At 42.0% G+C, this 7,500-nt stretch overlaps 2 protein-coding genes across 2 annotated transcripts in view; both read left to right on the plus strand.

Annotated features, from left to right (window-relative positions):
• Positions 1 to 1,904, plus strand: part of drap1 (DR1-associated protein 1 (negative cofactor 2 alpha)) — a 13,491-nt gene extending 11,587 nt beyond the window's left edge. Inside the window, exon 8 of the mRNA XM_043245187.1 lies at positions 1,888 to 1,904. The gene's annotated coding sequence lies outside the window, so the exon portion shown is untranslated. The remainder of the gene's footprint in view (positions 1 to 1,887) is intronic.
• LOC122349206 (mitogen-activated protein kinase kinase kinase 11) overlaps positions 1 to 7,500 on the plus strand; it is a 27,332-nt gene that overhangs the window by 1,805 nt on the left and 18,027 nt on the right. The window lies entirely within an intron of this gene.

Here is a 7,500-nt window from a genome sequence, read left to right on the forward strand (position 1 = left end):
CCCCCCCCAAAGCAATTTAGATTGCATTCAGTCTGCATTATCTGGTCAGTTAATGCATTCCCTGGGAATCGATCCCATGACCTTATACATTTCTATTCATTTATGAGTGCCACAAGAATTTATACCAGCTAATGACTGTTAAGGATCCATTTTTTATATGTTTGCACTGCATTTAGCCTACACATTTGATCATTAATTCCCTGGGAAGTGAACCCACGACCTTGTGTTTTATAATGCCACTCTACTTTTTGAGATGCATTAAAGTTTAGACCAGATAATGACTGAAAGAATCAATTTCTGTGACTTTTTTTTTTTTTAAGAAGCAATTTATGTTAAAAAATCTACATATCTGGTCAGTTCATGCGTTCCCTGAGAATTGAACCCATGACCTTGCGTTTCTGTTGCCAAACTCTACTTTTTGAATGCTACAGTCCAGCTAATGACCATAAAGGGTCTATTTGTTTTATACATGCATTATTGAATTTGACTGATGCTTTTCTCCAGAGCAGTATGCATCGCATTCAGTCCACACATTGGTCAGTTCATTCCTTCCCTGGGAATCGAACACACGAGCTACAAGAATGCTCCGTTTTCCTTTATAATCATATTTCAGGTTGCCTTTTTTCGTCCCGTATGGTCGGTTCTTGGGCAGGTTCAGCTGCTGGCGGTGCTGTGTTTTGTTTGGGGATTATTATCAGACCCACATGGAATCTCGCCCGCAGAACTCAGGGAAAAGCTCTGCAGGTTTCCTCCGAGTCGCAACGCCCTTCATTTACAGAGCCGTACATCCTCTGCTTTGGTATTGTGTCTAACTCGATTGTGCGTTCAGCTCTGTTGTAGTAAATTTAGCTCTGCTTCTTCAGTCCGTTCCACCAGTATTCTTTTTAAAATTCCATCTGGACCTCAGTAGTATTTATTGGGGTTATTTGGTTACGCTCCAGGACTCTGAGAGAATCGCCTGTTTCAGAGAAGAGGATATTCCCATGGCATGTATCACACAGTTGTGAAGGGAATGTTGTTGGCCTGGATATCAAATGACTCACACACACACACACACACACACACACATACTTTGCCAAGTTGTGAAACTCGATAACAAGACCACACACAGGTCAAAGATCATGTTAGGACGCAGACATGCGGAGCTGGACTTTGTGTTTGTATTGCTCATTATGTTTATTTGTCCTGTACAGAGAGATATTTAGGCGCTGTAATCCGTACAACCTTGATTTTCCTCAGAGCAAATGAAATGTATTGTTCTTAAATTGTTCCGCTCATCAGGATGATCTGACGACACAAACATGGTCACTGGCTTATGCTTTTATTAAACACGGTCAGCTGATGTATTAATCACGATAAACCGAACACACAGTATTACTTCAGTAGTCCCAACTGCAGACTCTTTATTAATACACATATGAAGTTTTACCATGAATTGCAGGTGTGTAGCAAAAACTTTGATCGCAGCTTATCCAATCAGAATAAAGAGTCAGAACTATAAATATTTATCTCATAAACACAGGGCTGTTTAATGAGAAGTTCTTTCATCAGTAGTTTAATGTGAACTCTTTAATATACATATTCAGTTTGAACACAGATTATCACAGAATAAGCAGCCACGTTTTTTATATTTATCTCGTAAGTGCTTTTTAAAAGCATGCTTTTGTAGACTTCCTTCCTCAATTTTTCGTTCTTTTTCTCTCTCTCTTACACCTTTTTCCCAGTGTCTGTTTGGTTTTTGTCCACCCACGTATATCCCATGATCCTTCACTTCCCTCCCGAGTCAGGAGAGAACGCGTCCGGCTGGAAACCACCTCAGTTGCGTAAAACAAACTTTTTAATGCCGGCTCGCAACACACTGCAGCCAAAGCAGCTCAGCCGATCTTATCTCTCTCTCTCTCTCTCTCTCTCTCTCTCTCTCTCTCTCTCTCTCTCTCTCTCTCTCTCTCTCTCTCTCTCTCTCTGTCTCTCTCTCTCTCTCTCTCTCTCTGTCTCTCTCTCTCTCTCTCTCTCTCTCTCTCTCTCTCTCTCTCTCTCTCTCTCTCTCTCTCTCTCTCTCTCTCTCTCTCTCTCTCTCTCTCTCTCTCTCTCTCTCTCTCTCTCTCTCTCTCTCTCTCTCTCTCTCTCTCTCTCTCTCTCTCTCTCTCTCTCTCTCTCTCTCTCTCTCTCTCTCTCTCTCTCTCTCTCTCTCTCTCTCTCTGTCTCTCTCTCTCTCTGTCTCTCTCTCTCTCTCTCTCTCTCTCTGTCTCTCTCTCTCTCTCTCTCTCTCTCTCTCTCTCTCTCTCTCTCTCTCTCTCTCTCTCTCTCTCTCTCTCTCTCTCTCTCTCTCTCTCTCTCTCTCTCTCTCTCTCTCTCTCTCTCTCTCTCTCTCTCTGTCTCTCTCTCTCTCTCTCTCTCTCTCTCTCTCTCTCTCTCTCTCTCTCTCTCTCTCTCTCTCTCTCTCTCTCTCTCTCTCTCTCTCTCTCTCTCTCTCTCTCTCTCTCTCTCTGTCTCTCTCTCTCTCTCTCTCTCTCTCTCTCTCTCTCTCTCTCTCTCTCTCTCTGTCTCTCTCTCTCTCTCTCTCTCTCTCTCTCTCTCTCTCTCTCTCTCTCTCTCTCTCTCTCTCTCTCTCTCTCTCTCTCTCTCTCTCTCTCTCTCTCTCTCTCTCTCTCTCTCTCTCTCTCTCTCTCTCTCTCTCTCTCTCTCTCTCTCTCTCTCTCTCTCTCTCTCTCTCTCTCTCTCTCTCTCTCTCTCTCTCTCTCTCTCTCTCTCTCTCTCTCTCTCTCTCTCTCTCTCTCTCTCTCTCTCTCTCTCTCTCTCTCTCTCTCTCTCTCTCTCTCTCTCTCTCTCTCTCTCTCTCTCTCTCTCTCTCTCTCTCTCTCTCTCTCTCTCTCTCTCTCTCTCTCTCTCTCTCTCTCTCTCTCTCTCTCTCTCTCTCTCTCTCTCTCTCTCTCTCTCTCTCTCTCTCTCTCTCTCTCTCTCTCTCTCTCTCTCTCTCTCTCTCTCTCTCTCTCTCTCTCTCTCTCTCTCTCTCTCTCTCTCTCTCTCTCTCTCTCTCTCTCTCTCTCTCTCTCTCTCTCTCTCTCTCTCTCTCTCTCTCTCTCTCTCTCTCTCTCTCTCTCTCTCTCTCTCTCTCTCTCTCTCTCTCTCTCTCTCTCTCTCTCTCTCTCTCTCTCTCTCTCTCTCTCTCTCTCTCTCTCTCTCTCTCTCTCTCTCTCTCTCTCTCTCTCTCTCTCTCTCTCTCTCTCTCTCTCTCTCTCTCTCTCTCTCTCTCTCTCTCTCTCTCTCTCTCTCTCTCTCTCTCTCTCTCTCTCTCTCTCTCTCTCTCTCTCTCTCTCTCTCTCTCTCTCTCTCTCTCTCTCTCTCTCTCTCTCTCTCTCTCTCTCTCTCTCTGTCTCTCTCTCTCTCTCTCTCTCTCTCTCTCTCTCTCTCTCTCTCTCTCTCTCTCTCTCTCTCTGTCTGTTGTTTTTTAATTCTTTCGGAGCTCTTTGTCCCAGACCTGCCCTTACTTGTCTCTCGAGCTCTGTCGTTCCAGATCGCAGCATCCTGTGTTTTTCTTTCTTCTTTCGTCTGTTTCTCTTTTTTTTTCCACAGCTAGCTTCATTTTTCGCTTCCTACTCATTTTCTAAAGACAGCCTCCCTCTGTTCCTGCGCTCCGCTCGATGACGGAGGATCATGGGCCGGCGCTCGCTTCTTCACTTCTCTTTATTTCATCACCAGTTTAATCTCAAGATAAAACCGAGTGGTTCATTCAGTAGTTTAATGAAGAGTTTCGTCTAGTTTATTTCAGTAGTTTTTGTTCGACGGTTTCTTCAGTCAGTAGTGTAATCTAAATTTAGTGTAAATAGTTTAGTCAGTAGTTAGGATTAAATATTGAATAGTTTCTTCCATAGTCAGTATGTTTATAATCACTTTATTCTTTATTCAGTAGTTTAGCATGAAGAGTTTTTTTCCATCAGTAGTTTAATGTAAGAGTTTCTTCTTCTAATCGGTGGTGGTTTGTTAAGAGTTAGCGTGAAAACTTTCTCCTTTAATTGGTAGATTAGTGGGAGTAGATTTTTAGATTCAGTAGTTTCATCATAAACTAGTAGTTTGTATTGAACAGCTTCTTCTGTAATCAATGGTTACATTTGCTAAGTTTATTCAGTAGGTTAGCCTGAAGGCTTTCTTTATTCAGTAGTTCTTCTTCTGTAATCAGTTCTGTGTTCAGTCTGAAGGCTTTCTTTACTTCTTCAGTAGTTTAATTATAATTGATGTTACGGTTCAGTGAAAGCTATCAACTAATCATTATGTGATTCTGGTAAAAAGGTTGGTGATATTTTTAGAAATCAACAATATGTCCAGACCTTTCTAATGTTCTGCTGCCACCTCTGACTGTGATTGAATCAGTTATGATCAGTTATGATCACGAACGTGACTCGTTTCCGTCTGCAGTCTAAAGTTTACAGGAACCAGAGGAATCGACACACAGTGGGTCAAATCAGTTTTTATGAGTTTTTATGGTGTATCAGTGACGCTACAGTTTTGATTGAGTTTTTTTCAGCTGCTTGCTCACAAAGATCAAAGAACTGCTCTCAGAATATCATAAATCTCCAAAGCAGGCGTCTGCAAACACCTTTGCCGTAATATTAATTCCTGCTGGATTTTTGTGCGCCGTGTTTTGCAGAAAATGCTTTACGAACCTGAAAACAGTCAGAAGCTGAGAATTGGTGTATCAGCTTTCAGAAACAAAGTGTAGTGTTCGCCGTAGAAAAGGAAGAAGCTGTAAAATCGCACTGGGACGGGTTTGTCCATCCTTCACGAAGGCCTCAGGATTGGTGAGATCTGTCGTGTCGGCTCTTTAAACTCTTTAAAGGCTGTTTATTTTAGACACCGTACAGTTTTGCACATGTACATTAAAATGTAATGTAGCATCCGATGGCATGATGTGTGACGGACAGCGTGAAGCTCTCTGAAGCTCTCTGTAGATGTTAAAGGTGACCTGCTTGATTTGAGACGCTCTCGGAGTGAAAAAGCAGAGCTCTGTCTTCTGCAGAGTCGAGGAGGAAGCTGTTTGACGTCAGCTTCTGAAGCGTTTCTGTGAGACTCAGCCTTGAAACAGGAACACAGCCTTGTCGTGAAACTGAGACCAGATGAATGGAGAGAGCAGATCTAGAGACTAAAAAAGTGCTTATTAATATATTATAATGTAATGTTTAAACGTGTGTGTACTCTCACTAAAAAGCATGTGAAAAATACACATTTAATGACAAGTTTTTACTCCAAACTCACTTCATAACACCAGTGTTTAACATAATAATAAGAACAATGTATAGTTTCTAAATCCTGTCATCATTTCTTTGTTCTTCTGAACCCAAAGTAGGACTTTTTGAAGAAAGTTTGTAATCAGGATGTTTTGGGTCACTACTGACTATAGTAGGACAAAAATAAGACGGAAGTCGATGGTGACCCAAAACATCTTGTTTACAAACTTTCTTCAGAATATCTTTGTGTTCGGCAGAACAGAGAAATTGATTGGAGTGAAAGTACTCCAGGATGAGTAAATGATGACAGATTATTCATTTTTGGGTGAAATATTCCTCTTTGTTGTTGTTCTGTATCTCTGGGTTCATACAATAAAGATTATATGTCCTGGGGGGGACTTAAACCTGAATACACACAGACTCACGGGGACTCGTGTGACGCTGAGGACTCTCGAGTACAAAAGCTTATAAAGAATGTGAGTAGTTTCCTGTAAGAGAACAATAACACATACAGTCTGTACAGAATAAAAACATTACACCTATGAAGAGTCCTCATAAAACATGGAAACACAACGTGTGTGTGTGTGTGTGTGAGAGATAAGGACAAGCAGCTCATGGGCTCACCATCTCTTTATTTTGGAAAGGTCTCATCCGGAGATAGAGCACAGATCTGGGGAGGAGGCAGGTATGAGCTTGGCACGGGATTCCCCTTGTTCCAGCCTCAGAAATATTTCCCAGCATGCACTGCGGGTTTAGCTTTTTCCCAAAGACAGCGGCGCTCTGGAATGAGCATGTCAAGGGGCAGAGTATTCCAGAAACACACACACACACACACACACACACACACAGCGACCCAAATCACTGGAATAGTGGAGGAAACCGGAGTGCTGTTTCCTAAATGAAAGGCTGCTGATTCCATGACTGCTAGTGTTCAGAGTCGGCTTGATGTATGAATGAATCGTTTTCTACATGCATGTTATTGATGGATTTGTAAAGAAGGTCAAAGTCCTCGTCATGTCCTCCCTGGATCTCCTCTTTGGTGACATGGATCTGTTGTTTGTGTGTGATGTTTACATCGGTGTATTGATGAAGCGACTCCAGTCTGATTTTAGCATCGCTGAGATGTTGTTGTAGCTTTCATTAATGTTTTTAAATACTTTTTTGGTTTTCCGTTTTCCTTTTTTTAACGGTTCCAGTGTCAATGTTAGTTTCAGTTAACAGGAGTAGCCCTGGACAAGCTTGATGGGGTTTGACGGCATTAAATGAGCCGCTGATATTCCTGAGGGCTCGATGGGGTCAGAGGTCACAGCAGCACCCGGCACTGGTTAAACTTCAGAGTTAATTAGTGACCCATTCAGAGATTCAGAGAACCCTCTAACGAACCTGCTCTGTGTGTGAGAGACGTTTCAAGGCTTTCTCTAAGATGAGTTTTAACTCACCTCCACAAGATCAGATGATAGAAGCAGGTCATCAGTAATGAGAGCAGTCTGAGTCCTGATTGGAGATCCTCGCAGACACCATGAATACAGTTGTGAGGATACTACCTGTTCTAGTATCTTTGACAGGAACGAGAGATTCGAGATCTGTTTATAATTGACTAAGTCTTTGGGATCAAGATGTGGTTTCTTAATAAGAGGCTTAACTACAGCCAGCTTGAAGGTTTTATCCTAATGCCAACGATGAATTAATAATAGTCGAAATAGGATCTATGACTTCTGGAAGCAGATCTTTTAATAGTTTAGATGGAATAGGGTCTAACATACATGTTTTTGGTTTAGATGATTTAACAAGTTTGTACAAGTCTTCTTCTCCTATAATAGAGAAAGAGTGGAATTCTCTAACATTATTAGCGCCGACATGAATAAAAATCTTACTGAGTTTAAATTTTAAATGATATCACTTTCATCGGGTTTGAGCGGGGAGAACCTGTTTGATGTTTGGAACAGAAGAGTGCTGTTTTGACACAGTTGCCCTGCTGCTTGAGATCTAATTCGCTTGAGTTCAATTGTAAACTCATGAAAACAGAGCGTGAGAAAAAACTTAACATAGAGACAGAAAAAGAAGCGGTAGGAAATGTGAATGGAGATGAAAGTGACAAGCTAATAAGCTAACAAAATGCTAACGTGGTCAAATCATAAATATGATAAAAATGATAGTATGAGAGATATCAACAGAAAAACAAAGATACGTGGAGACACAAACACTCTTCAGCTATGTTGTTTGGGTGGTTGATAGGGCGTTGCTATGTTGTTTGGGTGGATGATGGGGCGTTGCTATG

Source organism: Puntigrus tetrazona, chromosome 7 (genome assembly GCF_018831695.1).
Source record: "Puntigrus tetrazona isolate hp1 chromosome 7, ASM1883169v1, whole genome shotgun sequence".
In the NCBI taxonomy this organism is placed as follows: Eukaryota; Metazoa; Chordata; class Actinopteri; order Cypriniformes; family Cyprinidae; genus Puntigrus; species Puntigrus tetrazona.